Source organism: Dermacentor albipictus, chromosome 8 (genome assembly GCF_038994185.2).
Source record: "Dermacentor albipictus isolate Rhodes 1998 colony chromosome 8, USDA_Dalb.pri_finalv2, whole genome shotgun sequence".
NCBI lineage: Eukaryota > Metazoa > Arthropoda > Arachnida > Ixodida > Ixodidae > Dermacentor > Dermacentor albipictus.
The window spans coordinates 90,320,330-90,341,769 of NC_091828.1; the positions used below are offsets into that span (position 1 = coordinate 90,320,330).

The window sequence follows — 21,440 nt, forward strand, 5'->3', positions numbered from 1 at the left end:
CTACCGAGCATAGGATAATTGAAAGCGTAACCAGACGACTGGGAGCCACCAACAAGAAAGGGAGAGAAACAGAGAAAGTAACTTGCGTGGAAAGAACAGGGACAATAGTGGAACACGGAAATTTGCAAGAGCTGCAAGAAATGAAGTATAGGAGGAAGTCTCAGGATAACACAAAGGGCAGTGCCGTCGTATTTGAGGATCGAGCTGCTTGCCTAAGGACATGAACGTTCGGGAGCAAATATTTGCAATAGGATGAAGCACGTGCCATGCTGCGGCAACAATACGCAGATAACTCAGGATTTCCTAACGGAATACGAATGTGTTCACCCACCGAGACCCGGGTGTAGTGTACACATTTCAGAAGCACTGGGAGGCATTAACAGGTCAGTAGTCGAGATAAATGAGACGCGTTCGGAGTATTGGCGGAAAAAAAATGGATGGGATTGGTAAGACCGGATCCGTCGCAGGCATAGGTATTGGTACAAAGTAGATATGGAAGTCTCAAAGAAGAAAAAGAAGACTAAGCTGATGTTGACAAAATGCTAGGCTGTAAAGCATGTACGACATACCTGATTAGTTAAAGCAGTTTAGCTGATTGTTTGTTACGGTCCAATAAAGCATTATCAACATCACCATCGTTCTGGTCTTCGGTAACCTGGTATTCTGTAGAAGATTTATATGTTTATGGAGAAGACAAACTTTTTGATTATGAGCAACTAGATAACAGGAATTCGGCTTCCAGTTTGTAGCTTACTTTTTATTGTTTTGCAGCGACGATTAAGACATTGTACAAGAAAATAAATTCTATTTTTGTTACGTTTGTCATAGCGCCACACGCAGTCTTTTTTTTTTTCAACTGCCGTACTCTGTTCACTGCCATTGTTTTACTTTAGTCTTTGAGATGTGTCATTTTGTTCAGCCTGCCCTCTTGCATTTCCGTTGTCCCTACTTTCCTTTCTATTTATGTTTTTGTCCCTTACTTCGTGAAGATTAGGAAGGCATTGTGCCGCTTCTGATGACAGCAGCCAGCCTGCTCCTTGCTTTATTTTCTCTCTTTGAAATGTAGCCAAATACTACTACTACTACTACTAGTACTACTACTACTACTACTACTACTACTACTACTACTACTACTAATAATAATAATAATAATAATAATAATAATAATTTATTGACATACATCCAAAAGCAAAACAAAGAAACGGCCCTGTCTAAGTCCACGAGGACTTGTGCGACTAGGCCCGGAAGAGTCGGTACAGCGATGTGGTTACATATTTACTTAATAGGTGCAAAGGTAGACATTTACTTAATAACACATTTATTCCAACGTTCAGAAGAATGGTTGGCAGTATTACCCGTTAACTGACATTGACATAGTAAACAAAGATAAACACATAAACAACTAAAGTAAGGAATCGGAACTAAATTTCCACATTTCATCAGTAATTTTTTCAACTGTTTTTTTGAAGTTGCCAAAAAGAAATCATCGGCTAAATCATCAAATATTTTTGGGATGTAAACACTTCTCGCTTCTCTATACTTAGTAGTGGAATAGGGTACCTTAAAACGTTTTTTGTTTCTTAACAGTCGAGGTGCATCATATGCCTCTTTAAATTCATCGCTCCAATTAGGCCGCATAATAACAGTTGTCGTAAATAAATCCCCCAGTGTGCAAAATCCTAACTCCTAAAAAATATTCTTGTCATGTAGCGCAGTACCATAAGAATTTTTTTATACAATTTTTAGTAGTTTATCAATCCGATTTTTCCAGCGCTCTGCACAAAAAGCGAAGATTGTTATAACATACCTCAGCACACTCTACGCTAGTGCATGAACTACCATTTTCTTGACTGGTAAAGGTACTAAACCCTTTATGTTGAACAGTAGATATGCAACACTCCGTAGTTTGCCACATAAAAACGCCATGTGCTGCTGCCAAGACATGTCACTGTTGAACGTTATACCCTGGCATTTGAATGTCTCGACATATATTGTAGCAGCACATTTACATGAAATACAATGTTCATCATGTACAAATATTGGCAAGATTATTTTTCGAGTTTTTAATGGACTTCGAAAGCACATGACTTTGCTTTTCTTAGCATTGATATATACACAATTTTCTTTAAACCATTGCATGGCCGTATGAACTGCATTCTGTGGGGCGCTAATAGCTTCCTCATAACGCATATGACGCGGGAGTAGAACTGTATCATCTGCATATTGATACACAGCGGCTTTTGTAATTATCGTGGGAAAGTCATTCATGAATAAATTGAATAAGAGAGGGGACAACACGTATCCCTGTGGAAGCCCAGCTGTAATATATTCCTAGCACTAACAATTTCTGTACTACACATGACTACCTGTGACCTGTCAATAATAATAATAATAATAATAATAATAATAATAATAATAACCAACACCAACATCAACTCTCACCTTTACCGATGCGTCGTAAGCAGGCCTGGTAATTTATCCAGGTTCACTCACTTAACGGAGTAAATTTTTTTACTGGCAGTCTTACCACTCAACAACGGTTTCAAATCGGTGACACGTTACACTTTCGCATATGCGGCTTTCCGGAAATTCAATTTCGCGCTATGAAAGCAGCCACGGGAAGAGCAAGATGGGAACTTCTAAACGCAGACAATGGCGATGATCCAGATTAAGGTCAGTCCGGCGCATCGCGGTTCCAATAATGGGGTATTTTAGCCCAGCGGTACCGTTGAACGGTTACCGCAACGAATATCGCTTCATCGCAACTCTTCGTGTGCAGTGATCCACCAGGGCATTGGTAGAACGGTAAGACAACACCCACATATGCTCAATTCGTTCGACACCTTTTCGTGAGCTCGTCAGTAGTTTCATCGCTTATGCATGTATTTTCCCTAATATTTGAGCACCTGTTGAGGAACGTAAGCCATGTGACCAGTTTGCCTCTGCTAAAGATGTCAAGCGCTGCTTTCAGGCTCGTGAAAACTGAGCTTTTGTAAAACTAACCTGGACCTATTTGCTTTTTCCCAGCGTATAATATTTAAAAGCCCTTTCAGCTAACAATGGTGCAGATTAATTTCATTATACCTTGTTTTTTTTTTCATAGCCTTTTTTGTAGCGGTTCCACTAACCTGGTATTCCGTGAAATCTTATATATTTCTTGGCAAGCCTTTTATCTGGCTATCGTGCTCTTCGTTGAGCCCTACAAACATAAGAAACCGCAGCACTTTCGCGCAACCCCAAGCTCCGATAATGGCCCGCTGCTCTAAGCAGTGTGAATCGATTGTCTATGTCATAATTAACACCCTGCAGACGAAACAGCTTGCCAGGCAAGCAATAGGCCATAATTCGATAACCAGCATCTCGTTATTACGAGGATCTTCCTTTTCAGTTCTTTCTTCTATTCTTGAGTTCATAACCCAAGAATAGACTATACTTCAAGTATGTATATCTTCCATAATATGCAGGTATGTTGACTATGTAATCTCATGCAAATTGCTCATGTTCATCCCTTTTACGAAATAATCCAGATCAAAATTCCCACCCTTCATAAACAAAGAGCTACGCGGACTCTTGTCAAAAGCATCCGTCCTCAAACAACGTCGCTCGCTGGCAACGCCTCTCCCTCGACGGCTGGTGCAAAGGTCGACACTGTCTTTTCTTAGCCACGAAAACAACATATCACCTGGGCAAAACACTGGCACATAGGAAAAAAACAATTGTTTGTCAACAAAAGCATACGCGTCAAGATCTGTGCAAAGACGCTCGGTGCCTGTATCCCGGGCAAACGACGCGCCTCTTCATCCATCGGGTCTCCTGCGGGCACAATCGAAGGTTTCCCTAAAGGGCGGAGAACCGCGCCAATCGAGCGAAGAGCAACATCGAAATAAGGAATAAGAACAAAATATCAATGAAAATAAGGGCGCCCGGAAAAATTGGGGAGGGGGGAGAATTGCGTGATTGCGAGGGGAAGCGAAGCGAGGCGGCCATCCACAACGCTCCCTTCTTTCCCTAAAGAGACCGGCAGGGCACAAGATTGGCAGTGGAGGCGACGGATGGAAGGAAAGACGGGAGATGTCTCGGCAGAAAGAAGAAAACTGGGTAAACAACGAAGCGAAACAATTCATGCGTGGAGAGAGAAAGGGACTGCAAAATAGAGTGTAACAAGCATGACAGCAGGGACTGGCTTCTTAGGGAGAAGGCAGGGTTAGAGAGGGGGACGGTGTTTTTCCTAACGGGAGTGGCTGAGAAGAAGAACGGAGAGTGGGGCGAATAGAGGGAACGAACGAGATGAAAGACGGGAAAGAGAGGAAGGAAACGGGGTGGGAGACGAAGAGAAAAGGGCGCGTGTAAGCGCAAAGACAGAGAGAGAGAGCAAGGTTCCAAAAGATAGGGTGACCAGCAGGATAGCAGGGAATTGTCTGCTAGTAAAAAGGGGTGGGGAAAGAGAATTTCTGGAGAACGATGGTGGTCGACGGGCCTCGGAGATAGGAAGGGGTGAGTGATAGAGAAGCAGTACGTTGGTGGAGAGAGGGAAGGGCAGGTACCGCACGTGGAAACGAGGGAAGGAGCCAAGCACCGTCCCTCCATGGCAGTGGGGGGAAGGCACTACCGAGTCACAGGTGGTCGATGTGGCGCCTGCGCTCTTGCCGTCGCCCACGCAATGTCGTCGAACGACGAAGAAATCGGAGGATGGGAGGAAGATGCGAGATCGTAGGGGAGCAAAGATGAGAGAGCGGGGGGAGGGGGGGGGGGCGGAGGCCGTGTTGCGGAGGGCTACCTGCGGGCTCCCGGAGTGCTCCTTGGCCGGGCCTCTGGCAGCTGCGAGTTTCTTTCGCAAAACAAAAACAACATCGGCACACTGCCGCTTCGCCGAAAAGAAAGAGGCAGGCAACGCGGTTCAGGCGCGGGTTGACGCTCCGAGCCGAAGGCCGAAGATAAAGACTCCGCCTGCATAATGGTATCGACCCCCCGGATACCGGGACCCATGGTGGTTGCGGGTGCCGACAACAGGGGAACGCTCAAAAGGGCGCGGGAAAAGCTTGTGGGTCGAGGACTACGCCCTGTGAGCGGAACGGGCAGGGTGGGTGCGTGCAAGGTGTTTCCACCGGCAGTAATAAGCTGCACTTGGGAAGTTCGCAGAAGCCGAACGACTAAGACGAAGCGAGAAGTTCGAACGTAAATGTTTGAAGATTGAAGAGTGCAGGAGGAAACTGAAGAAGCTAGGAATATGTAAACTAGAATAAGGAGGTGGGAGAAGCGAAAAAGGTCGGGGAACGCTGCAGAACTTCAGCATCGCGCTGGGACCCCTGGCGTGAATAAACACCTGCGCATGCTACGGACTTCCACACTTTCGAGTTCTGAAAGAAGATGCGCAAGCACTTCAGATTACGCTCGCCACATTACGCATATGGTTTTCGACCGAGGTCTTGGAGCTTGCTCTCTTAGGCAAGTTGAGCGTGGGTGGAAGGCGTAGGTAGGCTGCTGTTTACGCTCAACGCCTGACGGGACTTAGCGTCTTCTTTTTTTTTTGATAGGTTCCACCGCTGTTATGCAGAAAATGTTCCAGCAAGTGCTCAAACTAGTTCGCAACAGTAGGTTGGTAATTATAGCAATGACCAGGGAGCTCTCGTTGGAAAGGGCCACGAACAGGTCACAACGAACACGCGGAGAGGAATTTTAAAGGCGCACACGTTACAAGCCCGCACTCATCCAAAAAATAAAGGAAGAACCACTCTTACAGGCAGGATGTTGGGTTGATCAATGACCCCACGTCCGTGTCCTATACTCTGTTTTTGTTTTGTTTTGATCCTTGATCTTGCGGTTGCGCTAGTCGGAGCCTCAGTGAGGGATACAAGCAGTGACAGAAGGGGCTGTGATCTGTGATATCTCATTTATGTGTAGTCAAGAACACGCTCTTTGGAAGTCACGAAAGTTCAGTTTGCACCGCCTGCGCAAGCGACGCTGCTCGAATGCATATCTTAGACGAATTCAAACGCGTGTTCATTTTATTTATTTATTCACTTGTTTATTGTGGCGTTCACTAGGGAGGGGGGAGGGGTGTTACAAACCTACACTAAGGCAGTAGTGGAATGCTCAGGGATATTTTTTATTTCCTCGTGCTCTTGGAGGCATCTTTACATTCCCCCCCCCCCCTCTATATATACACCCGGATTCTGGGAATCGAACCTTACAGTTCTCAAAAAACTGTTCTCAGCTTGAGAGAGCAAACGCAAAGCGTACGTGACCCGCCGATAACAAGGTCCTTGTAAGGTCATTGTCACCTGCGTGAGATAGTGTACATTTTAGATACGAAATGTCGAAATCTGTGGAAACATCCATAGTTTGAACTCAATCATTAATATTAGTACATTGGTGAACACAATTACTAGCGGCTGTTTGCGTGCTAGTTATTGTGCGAGTTATGATTTGAAACTTCCCTGCGATGGCAATAAGGCTGTGACTCCATTTGCTGTATCAGTACACAATAACGTTTGCCTTGCAATCTGACGAAGTTTCGGAGGATATCAAAAATTGCTTCGAAGCCAGTGGCAACTGTGTTTGCGGTGCCACTTTTTTTTTTTACCTTCAAGTCATTTTCCAAGTGCGGTTAGATTTTCCCCTTATCTATAGTCTGCACTAATGTTACTACGCATTTTTGTTAGTTTTCTTCAGGAAAGGTCCTTAGCTCACAAGCTCCTGTCTTGACACATGGGAACGAAGAAATTGAATCGCTCTCAAATGACCACACCGGGTCCTTGAGCTTTGCCACATTTAACGTAAAATGTTTGAATGTGGCCGCTGTAAGGAGTAGGTTACTCATTTAGACCATGAATTGCTTGACAACCATTGAAGCATCTCGCAAAATTTAAGACATAGTGAAGCACGAAGTTTGCAAATCCAATAGTGCATTAAGAAAATATTCCGTGAGCCGCACCTGTTGAAACATGTAAGTCACACAACCCGGATTCATTGTAAACAGCTTGGTAGTGCGCCCGAAATTCCAAAGCACGTTTGCGTAAACCCTCGTGGTCACTGGAGCATTTAACATAAGCTTTAAACCCGTGCATAGATCTCGTACACTTTATTTGCTCTAATGGATTCGGTGTACAGAATTTCAATGTCTGCTTTTCGCCGAAGAGTTACGAACTTCGATATTTGGGGAAATTTTTTTTCAAACTATTGACACCATACTTTCGCTAACTCACAGGTAATAAGCAAAAATCGTGCTCCCGACAGTCGTATTAAATTCAGTTTTTTGGCCCGATTCGGGAACTTGAATTCGGATCGGTTGAGCGTTTCTTCAGCGGAGAAATTATGGGTTGCGCGTGTGCTTGAATAGAAAAATCCAAGTTGACCACGACCTAAAGCCTACCCGTAATCCTCTCAACAAAACGTCCGCGTAAAATATATGGGAAAATAATAATCGTCCATCGTATTATTGAGTATATATATATATATATATATATATATATATATATATATATATATATATATATATATATATATATATATATATATATATATATAGGGAGAAAGATTGAAAGCGCCATTTCTCCGCAGTCGTGCGTTTAGAGTCCATAAAAATCCTTATTTGAGCCGCGTATTTCGACGGCCTTGTTTAATTAGCACAATGAGTAAGAATGACGGCGGTGCTCTTTACATAGCTGATTACACGTTCTTTTTTTAGTGTAGTGTTAATTATGTATATGTAGTTCATTCCACTCTTTTGTATGCTTGTTTGGTTCTTGTGCCACAAATTATAAGCTACGTGTGTGTTTTAGGACGGAGTGATAGTCCAGTCAATTCAATTGCTTACTGTTTCGCCTTTACATTATTCGTAGAAAAATGCCTGAGCATTACTCTCCGGAAAAGAAAGCCTGACTTTTTTACTCTTGCCAAGGAAAAGAGGCTGCGATTTATTAGCAAAGCATTTCAATTATCAGTGGCTTCTAGATTAAAAAAAATACTCTTACAGCATTTTGTTTTTGAGTAAGCGTACGGAAAGTAACTGAGATTCGATGCCAAGAGAGGTGATGAAAACACGACAAATGACCAAAACCGACCACTTAAACTATTGAGAGAGAATGCGAAAAGAAAAAAAAAAGAAGCATTTCGAGGCGTCACTCTCGTAACGAGAAAAGACGGAAGAGGCTTATCCGTGAACATCTTAGAAATGGATTTTTTTACATTTTTTTTTGACAAATGCTTGACGCGGGTTACCGAGATGCTCGCGGGATCCGCTCATCGCAAGGTAGTTCATCACGCAACATGGATGGCGCCAGGGGCGATGCGTTTATACAGCCTTGATTGCTAGAAGCTTGACGTAATAGTTCTGCGGAAACCTGCGGAACTATTACGTAATGGTTGGGCGGAAACCGACAGAACTATGCGTGAAGTTCCTGGCAATCAAGGCTTCGTAAACACATCGCTCGTGGCGCCTTCCGTGGAATCACGCAGAACTATTACGCCACAACTTTTCTTTCGAAAAAAGAAATTATAGGGTTTTACGTGCCAAAACCACTTCCTGATTATGAGGCACGCCGTAGTGGAGGACTCCGGAAATGTCGACCACCTGGGGTTCTTTAACGTGCACCTAAATCTAAGGCTTTTCTTTCGAGGTACCCGTATAAATTTTTTTTGTAGCGATTGCCACAAACGGGTGGATGTCTGATTTGTCCCTTTATTGATTGCTAGGAACTGCTGCACACTCGAAAACTGTGTCACGAAAAGAAGTAGGCACAGGCATTTAGCGCGCAGGCTGCTTCCACTGGCAGTTTTTCTTAGAAGGCTTAATTAATCACGCAGCTAAGCACTAAGCGCGCAATGAAACGGATTCAGCTACACTCACCAATACAGTATGTAGAAATCGACCGATAAGAAAGAGAGAGAGAGCAAATAATAAATGAAAGATAAGGGGGTTAACCAGGACTGAGCCCGGTTGGCTACCCTACACTGGGGAAAGGGAAGAGGGGATGGAAAGACCAAAAGAAGAGAAAGTCCACTGGGGATATCATTCGGTCACTCAGTCCTGACCACAGACGGTGGCTGAATTCGGTAGTTTTCAAATATCGTGGCAGTGCTTTTGGGACTTCGATATGCGAGGCCATGGTCCCAAGATCTTGTTCAAGGTGAACGGTTTTCTATCTAACTGACTGAGAGCTGGGCAAAGGTCATGTCTCTCGTTTGCAAAAGGTGGGCAGTAGCACAGCGGATTTTCTATAGTTTCCTCGACAACGCAGACACTGCACTCGGCGCTATCAGCCAATCCAATCGACCGATACAGTTTGTAATAAAGTGCGTACCCGTAATTAAATCTTCTGAAGGATTACTTCAATTATTACTTCGAAAGAAGGTGGACCTGCTACAGCACTCCCGTTTGGCGAATTTTTTTTTAGGCCGCCAGCTACTTTCTCAAGGTAGATTTTCTTTCTTTTCTTTCACGTGGCGGTCTCACGTTCTGTGCTAAATGTAGTTCTCCTTTGTTGAGTGATTTCGGTTTCTCTGTAGCATTAGGATGCGTTTTGCAACGATGTTCAACGAGATAACCAATTTGGTCGCAGGCTTTCTAAGGCTCGCATGTCAGCGGCAACATGGCTGCGTGCATTTGCTTCTACAGCGTATAGGCTGTTATGGGATCAATACAATGGCCGTTTCGGTTGGGCCGTCCAGCAGGTCTCGGCGGCTCTTGAAAGACAAAGGCCGAGCGAAACCGACGGAACGTTGCCCCTCAGGCCGACCGACCGCGGGAGTTACACGCGCTGGAGTTGAGTAGAGACCACCCGCTGAGAAGACGTCAGGGCCCGCGTCACGGCGCCATCTAGTCATGGTGTCGTTCTGCAGGTGACTACATGAAGTTCTCTCTCTCTCTCTCTCTCTCTGGCGCAGCTGTTCGCCTCCTCCACCACCTATGTCCGTAGCTGCTATCACCGGGAATGAGAGAGAAATAACCAGTTCCCGTCCGGGATTGAACACGGGCCCGCTACGTGACAGTCAGCTATACTCTTAAAATTGAGCCGCGTCAGCGCATACTATAGCGTGCAGCCGAAAAATGGCCTATAAACGTGTCGTAGCGCACGAGGAGGCACGGGATGGCACGTGCGCGTAGCGTAGCGTCGATACGTGCGCATTTTGCATTGCAATTGCATATTATTACGCCAAGTGGAACACCATGTGGCAAATGCAACGGTAGCGGTGTACGAGGCAGTCGCAGATGGCTTGAGGAAGAAAGAGAAGTTTAAGGAAATGTGCGAAAGGATGCTACAAAAAAAAAAAAACGTTGTGTACCCGAGAAAATCAAACCGGCTGTGTGACTATGACACTGCCGCGTTTCGAAGGGATGACAATAAATCATCGACATCCTCTTTAGCGTCGTGTCGTGACACTTTCCCTGCGACGAGAGGCGCGCTCCGCGTAGCGTCTATACGTGCGCCCTTTGCATTGCGGTTGCAAATTATTGCACCAGGTGGCACGCCCGTAGGTAGTGGTACAAGGCAGATAGAGAAGTCTTGAGGAAGAAGATTATCGAGCTGTAAAGATAATGATGTAGTGAGAAACATGTATGGCATACTTGAATAATTCAAGCAGGCCAAGCGACTGTCACCGTTCCATTGCACAGGGAATGCTATTAAACCGCCCTGATCATCATTAGCATCGTACCGTGCCATTTGACACGAGATGTTACATGCGCGCCACGTAGCGTCGATGGTTACAGACTCTGCATTGCAGTCCCAATATTTTTTACCAGGTGTCCCGACATACAACAGATGCATACAGCAGTTGTATATGGCAGCTGCATGCTGCATGCAGCTGGACGTGGTTTGCTGAAGCAGGCTAGGTGCCTGTGACCACCCCGTTTCGAAAGGGATGCCAATAAACCATCGTTATGTAACGAGGAGGGAAGATAACCGATGGTAATTAAGGGTTACGGACTGGATTCCAAGAGAAGGGAAGCGTAGCAGTGGGCGGCAGAATGTTAAGTGGACGGATGAGATTAAGAAGTTTGCAAGGGCAACATGGCCACAATTAGCACATGACCGCGGTAGTTGGAGAAGTATGGGAGAGGCCTTTGCCCTGCAGTGGGCGTAGTGATGATGATGATGATGATGATCATGCTGATGATGATCAACAACGTACCGTGCCTTGGGTCAAGGGATGTGACATGCGCGCCACATAGCTTGGAGACTTGTGTTTACACTCGTCGGTACACGTTACGGCGCCTGCTCGAAAGGTACGATCCGCTGCTAAAAGAAGCGAAACGCAGAGCTACGCGCGCGACTGCAACCAGGCCCCATCGAGCTCAGCAGACGGCTGCGCGCAGAGCAGGACAAGCCGCAGCGCAAGCCGCAGCTCGCCGTCGACGCCGGGCGGACGGTTCAGATTGTTCTCGCCAAAACGACGCCGAGAGACTTCGCCGCGAAGACCCTGTGGCGCGTGGCGGCGAAAATCGAGCTCCCGTGAAGCCCCTCCTCCAGCTTGCGCTGTGACTATGCCGCTTGTGCTTCCCGTAGGCCTGTGACTTTCTTTATATTACTCTCTCCAGAACTTCCAGCCATTCCATTTAATGTTTCTCGAGGCTCAGTGTAAGTAACCCAAGAAAAAAAAAGAAGGAACAAGGAGTCTCGAACAATCTGTCCTCAGGGCGTTCAACTTCCGAGGCGACCTTTCGAGCCCAACGAGGCGCACTGGCGTATTTGTTCGTCCTCTCGCGTATTGCCGAACACTACACACTTCCAATGGAGGGAGCCGTCGCCTGCTGCCTTCACTTCAACACGTAAGGTATTTTTTTTTCTTCATCCGCTCAGCAGTGACGACCTGCAGGGCGTCGCCCACACGAAAATACCTGGCTGTGACGGGAACCAGAGACGCTGGGAATAAGAGGCGACGCCAGAGGAGTCGTAGAAAAAGAAAGAGAGCGGAAAGGGCTCTTCGAAAGCAGCTCAAGGTACACTTTCACGCTGAACAGGCTACAGTTAACGACGCACGCTTCGGTAGCGTCGCCCAAAGCAACAAGGAGAGTGCAGGAGACCTAAAGAGAAGCCGAGGATTAAAAAGAAAGAAACAAAGAGAACGCCAGCTCGAGTCAGCAACAGGCTTCGACTCTTCTCCGTGCCCAAGTGGATGAAAGAAGGAAGGAAAGAAAGAAAGGTAGGAACAAAGAGAAATCACACGAAAGACGGAAGTCTAAACTCGCTGTTAAAGAAAAAAAAAGGCAGTCTTCCTCAAAAATAAAAAAATGACATTCGCTTCGTCGGAGGCAATCGAGAGTACATTCCAGAGCAAATAGAAGCGGAAAAAGAAATGCTTAGCAGAGAGAACAAATAAAACGAACAAGAAAGCTAAGCTATTCAATGGAGAAAGAAAAGAAAAAAAAACGAGAGAAAGACGAAGAGTAGGAAGAGAAGTGGAGGGAGATCTTCAAAATGAGCAGATATACTAAGGAACGCTGAGATAGGCGCTGTAAATCTGAGGCAACAGCACCGCCAAGAAAAAAAAAACAGACCCGCAGGGGTATAGAGGAAGGCCGGCTTCTCCCAAGGCTAGGGAAAGGTCGAAGGTGACCGGAGCGCCCACGCTATTGAATGCGCGCGGAGCTTCTTTCGCCCTCCCCTCCCCCTTTTTTTTATTTTTCTTCCCCATTACCTGACCTCCTACTCTTCATATCTCTACACTCGCGCCAACGGCGTCGTTCCCAAATTCCCCTCGCCTCCCATCTTCGCCGCAGCACAGCCGCCCAGCTGAGATCCCACTCTTCGAAACTTGTAAGACCGTTGCCATCCTTCTGTTTTTTGTTTTTTCTTTTGCTCCCCGTCCCTTTACTACATAAATGCGGCCGAGCACACCTTCTCTGCGTCTTCCGTATTTCAGTCCTTGCGCGCGCGCCATGCTTTGCTGCGTTCACCCTCCACGTATCCCAACCTCCGCTCCGCCAAGCTCCCTGGAGGCATTGCCACGCAGCAGCGTAGCTTTGTGGCGGAGCCAGGCTTCCTTAGGTCTGTTTTCTAAGCATCATTTTTTTTTCCACCTCGTTTTCTGGGTTGACCTCGGCATTCCGGTTAGTTATCCCGGAATGAAGTGACATTTACCTAAGCCGCGTTAATAGAAAACTACAAAACAATCTTAAAGAATTGGCCGTGCATGTGTTTAGATACGTAGACGACTATCTAGTTATCCCGGGGCTGCCGACGATGGGCGGCAATCCCGAAATAGCATACGTGAGCGTGCTTCAAATCTAGGGATAAACTGTAGTTTCCTTGTGTGCGTGTTTCCTTTCTATAACGAACGCAAGCACGCGAGGACGAGACAAGCGTCATTGGAGAGAACGTGCCTGGCGCTTACTGATCTGGATAAGTACCGCTCGATTCATTCTCAAAGCTTTTATTTTTTCAAGAGCTTTGTACCGTTGACAAGCCACCTTCTATAACTAAACATGCAAGATGAGAACTGACTGGCATAAGGCCTTGTGAACACTATTAACGTAAGAACTATTCTTGTCAACGCGTACTCAGTGTTTCTATTCCCAAAACCTTTCTTGCGTAAAAGCATTTCCACAGTGGCTGGTGTTGAGCGACCCACCCCTCGTGAAAGCGATCGTTGGGGTAAGGAGGCGATTCACGAAAGGCACATGCGAGACCACATCGGATGAGCGAACCCAGACCTTTACACTTACAAAAAATATATATTTCTTTGCGGAAGAGTAGGTTTGGTTCAAACGTGATCGCGGAGATATTAATAGTGAAGGCCACCGTCCAACTATGAAACAATTCTCACTCGGGAAAAGCTTTCTGAATTTCGCGCCAGGGGCTTCGTTTCTCGTTCGTAAGTGCTCTTGGCCATTGCCTTGATCTTGCACTGTTAATATACACACCGTTGGAATGAGACGAAATTTGATGAGCAATTCCAGTGTACGAGTTTTTCTTTCTTTTTTTCGCTCCTCGTTACCCAAGTTACTGCAGCAAGGAACCGAGCCAAAGTTCGTCGGATGACGTTGGGTACTCCCGCACCAACAACGAGCAATATCGTTTTTTTGTGGTCGTGATATTTAACGTTCCTTTCTGCGTTGTTGAGACGAGAATAAGACTGGCTGCGCAATGGAGACGTGGCAAGAGGCTCAGCACATTCGACTATCCCACTCGCTCTGATAGTACGTTTTGTTTTGAATGTAAAACAAAAGTGGGAGTAATGGAGTCACTGGTTCATTTTATCATTGTGCAATCCCTTTGGTTCTTATGAAATTTCGTTCTTATTACCTAGTGGCATATAACGCGGCACACCGCACGGACACCGACCAGAGAAATCAAAGAGAAACGAGAGGCGTTTCAGTTCCCGCATGAGAGCCTCGTTCGAAGCCTTGTGAAGAATGGCCGCTTAGGGGAATGGAAACGTGTTGTTTCTTTTAAACATGTCTGTTTTTTTTTATCTAACTCTGCCATGATCTTCGCCGATAAGGCGCGTCTTCGTCAAACCCCAGGTTTTATGTCTACTGGCATGTTACAACCGTAAAACAGGTAGTTTATTGAACAAGTGCCACTGTAAGCTGTCAAAGGTGCCATCTCATTTTGCATATACAAAGTAACGACCTGATCATGTTTCACAGTGTAGAAAGTAATCTTATTTGCGTGAACACAATGATGAAGACGTGACATCGTGCAAGCGGTACACTGTAAAAAAGAAAAAAAAACAGACCGTCCAGGCACTCCGTTCAGATTGTTAACTAGCGACGCTCAAAGTGCGGCCCTGGTGTTTATCACTGGGTTAATCCAGACGGTTCACTAAACGACGGCTTCGTAGGCTGCTGGATCCTTGGTACGCAGTTGCTGCTTGTGCTCGGCTGCACAAGCCTGTTCTTGTGCCCGGGCTGCAGCATCGGGACGGCGTAGACGATCTCGTTCCCGGTTCTGCTCGCAGCGTTGCTGATCGAATGCTGCCTGCTCCTCAGGAGTACGAACGACAGGTGGCCTACCCATTTCGGAGACAGAGAGAAACTGCTGTGCGAGCGCTCGGCTGCGACAGAGAGCAACGACTTCAGTACTGGCGCAATCAATTGCGCACCTCTCTTTTAACGCGATAGCGTTAAGGAGCTCGTGTCGCAGAAAAGCCGGTGTCGTCGGCGTCGGGTGTCGGCGTCGGTGTCGGCGTTTGCGGCGTTGACCGTGAGCGATAAATCACGGCAGGCGCTTCATAAATAAAAAGCAACTTCCAAGATTGGCCCGGTGGGAATCGAACCAGGGTCTCCGGAGTGTGAGGCGGAGACGCTACCACTCAGCCACGAGTTCGATGCTTCCAAGCGGTGCAAACGCGCCTCTAGTGAATGCGGTGTTGCCTTCGAAACGAGCCGTGGAAAGTTATAATGCGGTGTATATCGGTAATTATGAACATGTAACGTACAGAAGTCGCAATTGCACGAGTTGCGAAGTGAATTTCCGCTGCATTTCTTCTGCGCTTTCCGCACACGCAGAGCCATCTTGCGGCAAACACAGAAGACTCCCTCCTCTCAATGTGCGGCGCTGCCCCGACAGGAGGCGCGCCGCGCCCGCATTGGGACCACTGCCAGGCGCGTCGCGGGACTCCCTCTCCCCTGACGACGCTTCGCCGTGCTCCCGGTTTAGATTACTATCTCTCTGCCCGTGCCGATCACGACGTTTGGCTGGCGTAGATCGTTTCCCCTCCGAGACACCGAGTTCTTTGGTTCGTTCCGTTCGCTCAGGCGCACGTTTCGTAGCCGCGCCGAACGCTGCGTTGCTCGACGCTCACCGCGTGATAGGTGGGCGCTAAGTCCGATGCGGGGCGCATCGTAAGTGATCGCTGTGCCGTAGCGCATTGTCTTATACCCCTTGGCGGGTCGACGGGAACGCTGTCGCGTCCCACTCTTGAAGGCGAAGCTTAAGCGTCCTCCAATTTTTTTTTTTCGCACATGGACATGGAATTGTGTTGTAGCTTTAGCTGTACAGGCGACAGACGGACGGACGAATCGACTAGCCATACACAGCTTCGCTGTAAAAGTCCCGTCATATTAGAGCATAACCTGCAAACTGTTGATGCGAAGACGTTCCCGTAATGATACAGGATGCTACTGAAGCCGTAGTGTCCAACCAACATTACCAATGCCGTAACTCAAGAAACTACCGTGGAAGCCGTATTGCTACGTGACATTGCCAATGCCGTACTACAAGCAAATACCCCTGAAGCCGTTCTTAATCACCAACATTACAGATGCTGTACCACAGGAACCTACAATTGGAGGCCGTAGCACCTCCCAACATTGCCACTGCCATACCGCGAATGAAAGCTGCTAAAACCGTTGTTACCTTCCGACATTGTCATCGCCGTACCATGGATGAACGGTTATTTAAATGTAACATGCAAGTTCAGTGTCACAGCCTTAATCAGTGCATGAGTAATGTTACCTGTGCAACATTGTGACTTTAATAACACCGGAATAACTTCGTATATTTGCTGTGCAGTACAGCAGCCATGATGATTAATGAAAACGTCAAAGTAATGTAACAGCAATACATGGAAGGATATAAATCGCAGCACCAGCGATTGGTACAGATGCTCGTATGTCTGATTCCTTTCCTTTTGTGTTGTGCAGCATTCCCCTGTGTTGTAGCTATCTGTTAGGTAGTCTAACTAAAGTGGAACTCGTACAGTCTATAGTTCGTTAGAAGAGAAACACGCTAACCAGAATAATAAATAAAACCACATTTTTGACTCTTGCATGTGTATCAGGAGCTCAACGTTTGTTGATGTTTTCTCCTTTTCTGTCTGACGCCACCAAACGTTTTTTTTTTTCATGCAGTAATAACTGATACTCCACACAGGTTACGTGAATACTCAGGATAGTCTTTGGAAGAAAAAAAAACACAAGAATGTCGCAAAAAGGGAGGCGACAAATGCGATTAAAGAACACCCATGAAGAAAAAAAAAAGAATTGTGAAAACGAACTTATAATCCCAAGTTTATTCCGCACGACCTACTAAGCCTAGCACGTAATTTCAGCCACTACCACTATCGTAGCTTGTTAAGATACACACTGACCTCAGCAGCAACACGCGCTCATCTATCCACATCTTGGCACTCGTATGCTAGACTATTCTACACTGCAACCGAAATACGTGCAGCCACGATGGTAGCCATGCATTAACCGTTTGCGTAACCATATGTGTACCTGCATTCTTAGAAGGTGTAATCATTGATGGATCAACTGAAAACTTTGTTCTATATATGCAAAGAATAATGTGATCGTGATAACTTATCAGCTTGAACGTGCCAAATATCGGCAAAGAAGAAGTGATATACATTCAATGAAGCACGATGCAGAGATTAAAAGCGGTAAGCTGTCCTTCTGATGAAGAAATTATAATCAGGAACAATGAAATAAATGCCCCAAAGAAACTAGCCCAATAAATCAGATTTGTCTTCATTTTCTTGAGGATTATTGTTCACAGGCAATGCTATCTGTGCAGTAAGGATAAGGTTTATTGAACACAATAATACATTTCGCGGTAACTTGAAGATCCAAGTTGCAAAATACACTGCATAGCATTACATGCTTATTGCATATCATCAATACCTGTTTTTAGTGGTTAACCTGTAAAAATGGCCGGGCATAACAAACAAGTCAATATCATGTTTGACTATTATCGCGGCCAGTCTTGGCTATGAGGATGACTTGCAGAAGAAAAGTTGAAAACGGCCAACTGTAGCCCGCATTTTACAGCAATTAGGTCGCCTATATTCACCTTTGTTATTAGTGCTATGTTACAGAAAGCAAGGCGGTTAAAGAAGCTGAAGTCCATATATGGTAATACATAGCTTTCATCCGAATTAGCTATGTGGAATGCCCACTATTTGCTTTGTTCAAATAATTTATTAATTTCTCAAACACACCTGTCCCGGCATTTATTACTCAAGGGGTGAGACTCTGCTCGATAAAAAAAACATTTCTTCTATAGTGGCCTTAAGATGGTACACAGTTTGATTTGCGAGATCATTCCGGTCCCTGGTTGTTTCAAAGAAGAAGAACTTCAAGTGCAGGGGAGTACGTGCGGGTGGCAGATAAACATGATTTTCTTACGATGAATGCACAATAGTGCAGTAGCGATGTAAGTACAGGCAAAATTGCAGTTAAGAGAGGAATAATTTAAAATAAACGAAATGAACTTAGAAATTCCGTCTTTTATTTCTAGGTCGTGTAAATTAGTTAAAAGGACATGCCATTATAGTAGAAATACTCATCATCAATAAATATAGCTGTAGGGCTTTGAATAGATTCGAGGGTCACCTACTGGACAGGAATATCTTATTTTCGGTCGTACTATTGCAGAATATGCTAGCAGTATTGCAGAAAGGGGTGCGAGTATCGAGGAACGACGCAACTAATCAAGAATGCAGTTAGCTTCACTACTTATTTTAGTGTGAAAGCACTATACTAGCCTACCAACCTGGATTTCGTCTCTGTCTGGATGAAGCCTCCTTATACAGCCCCGAGCAAAGCGGAAAAGATCTTGACACTTATTTCAGGCTTAATGGGAAAGCCCGCGCGCTCCATGGACATTAATTAAATTACTTGAGATTCTCATTCCGATGCGTTGTTACTTCTTACTGGTTGCCTACCGCCAAAAGTCGCGGATTCGAGTGCCTTAACTGACAATACCCTAATAAGTTGCGCCTTAATTAACTTCACCCTCATTAACACCAAAGGCCCAGGGTTTTAATACTTTAATTAGCTCTATACTAGTTAACTTCGGCTGCAAACCAAAGGTCGTGGGTCCGACTTTCACGTAAGCTCGAGGGTTCGACAGCCACCGCGGGTCGTGGGGATCGAGTGCTGGAATCATCATCATCATCATCATCATCATCATCATCATTATCATCATCATCATCATCAGCCTGGTTACGCCCACTGCAGGGCAAAGGCCTCTCCCATACTTCTCCAACAACCCCGGTCATGTACTAATTGTGGCCATGCCGTGCCTGCAAACTTCTTAATCTCATCCGCCCACCTAACTTTCTGCCGCCCCTTGCTACGCTTCCCTTCCAGTGGAATCCAGTCCGTAACCCTGGAATCACCTCTAACCTAATTAACTTTGCCTTTTTCTTAGCATGGTGAGCGGCATCGGAGCCAGCTGTAGAAGAAGATGACGACGACGAACGCGTGGCGAGCAGTGGCTCGAGCGTATGTCTGTGCGCGGCAAGCTCACCTGACTTTCTGTACCACGCGGCGCGTTTTCCAGACCATCGGATGTACGAGCCACTTAAGAGGAAGCTTTAGCTTGGGTGCTCCCATCTAAATACATGTAAAAGGAGAATTCGTTGTTCTTGGCAACCACTGTACCAAATTTGACGAGGTTTGTTGCATTCAGAAAAAGAATACTTAAGATGTAGTGACTGTTGGTCTCGACTTTTTTATTTATGTCGTCAGGTTTCTATAAAAAAATTGGCAAAAATCGGAAATTTTGAGAAAACGAAACTATCAAGTTTACAAAGGTTTGAGTCTGCAAGGAAAAGTGATATCACAATTCTGCGAATTGCGTGTAATACTAGATCTAAATCAGACAAAGTTGATAGGTTACACATGAATCTCAAAATAATTCAGCAATATCAAAATCCAGCTTTTGCAAACCCCTTGTACACAACGTAACCAATTCCCGTACGATATAAATTCACATATCGAATTTGTACACTTTTGATGATCTAATGGATGCCGTTTACAGAACCGCGGTATATGTTGTTGATGCAGAGGTATTTATTTGTAAACTTTGTGGTTCTACCTTTCATTCAAACTTCCGAATTTTCGAAAAGCTCTTCAAAAATTCAGAGCATACATTCAAATTCCGCTTCCAACAGTCACAAGAATTTAACTTTCTCCCTCAAATGCAACAAATTTCATCAACATCGATGGAGGGGTTATCTCATAAGCATGTTTCTGCGTTTTACATGTATTTTAATTGGCCGCATAGGAGTCGGGCCCGAGCTAAAGCTTCCTCTTAGAGCTCTCGCCTTAACAATGTGTGACCGACGGTTTAATCGAACCTCGGCCGTCTAGCACAGCCGCCCGCTGCTCTGTACCATTAGGCCACGATCCCATGCGTAATGCTCTCGTTCCAAAGCCAGCCAGCTCTTTGTAACGCTCGGGGTCTGCACCCAATGCCTCTACCTGGTCTTCCTTGAGACAGCTCGCATGTGACGGCATGAAGATGAACCGTGCTCCCTTTAATGTGCACGCATGCCACGCCACTTAGTTGCTCCTCTCTCACGCCTCGCCTTGTGGGCAACGACGCCCCATACATATATATGTGGGGACAGAAAAAAAGATATCGAGATAAACAAGAAAAAACAAGACACCTGATCCGTGCCGGCTGGCGCGCGGCTACCAGTCGTGCTCTTGTCGAAGTAGCGCAGCCATACCAGCGCCTCGTTTGCCCCCAGCGTTGGAAACGATAAGATAATCGCGCCGCGATAACCGCAGCTAACTCGTGAATTTCTTCTCCAGCGTTACTCGAACGGGTCCCGAGCAGCGGCAGGTAACCTAACGCCGATGCGCCAGTGTATCAGGCGTGGGTGGCATCCCTGGCCATATTTCGCGTGTTATGAGCAGTTGGTGAGACCCTTGCTATACGCGGGATCCATGAGCACGCTGTCAACGCCGACACAAACTCGCGCAGTGACACACACCCTGCAAATCACCACGGCGCAAGCACATCAACTACATACATCGGCTCTGCGAGCGGCTGGACGAAGTGACAAGCAAGCACCAGCCGGCCGTTCGGCGACGAATACCACATTGTCAGAGGCGACAGGGCAAGCTGCGCCGTTCATTTGCACGCTCAGAAAGAATGGCGACGGTTGAACGCTGCAGAAGCACTCGCATTCAGTACAGAATATAAACCTATAGCAAGCAAGCATGTCATAAAGAAAGGCAGGCACACGGGCAGGCGGTGGATCAGCGATTCGTAGACGAACAGCTTTCCGACGCAACAAAGAATTGACGTTCGTTCGAACTTACCGTGCAATCATTTGACAGGAGCCGGATAATCCATGACGCTACACGGCTGGACCTTGCAGCAGCGGAAAACGCGCGAAATTATGAAACCAGGGACGCAGCATCCGCTGCTCGCACATCCGAAACCACCACAGAAACAAGGCCTGCTTGCACATGGCCGTGTTCTTCCGCGCGGTGGCGCCGTCGCGCAACAAGTTCCGAGCAAAAAGTTAGTCCGATTTGAGTTTTAATGCCGCACTAGCTTAACGAATACGGGATGGGCTTCCCGGCAATCGCAAACAATAACAATACTCACCACATCCTTCACACTAAACATGACTGCTTATCGTACCCCGAAATAGGATTCCCTTGGGAAGCGGATTCGGAATCGAAGCCCGTAATAGGGCACAGCAGGTGCGGCATCCCTGCGGCTGCGGTCCTGTAGGATCTTTTTGTA

At 46.2% G+C, this 21,440-nt stretch overlaps 1 protein-coding gene across 1 annotated transcript in view; it reads right to left on the bottom strand.

The window, feature by feature from the left end:
• The window catches only part of LOC135911343 (uncharacterized), a 609,973-nt gene extending 588,827 nt beyond the window's left edge, over positions 1-21,146 (bottom strand). Inside the window, exon 1 of the mRNA XM_070523691.1 lies at positions 21,008-21,146. The gene's annotated coding sequence lies outside the window, so the exon portion shown is untranslated. The remainder of the gene's footprint in view (positions 1-21,007) is intronic.
• Positions 21,147-21,440: the final 294 nt, after the last annotated feature.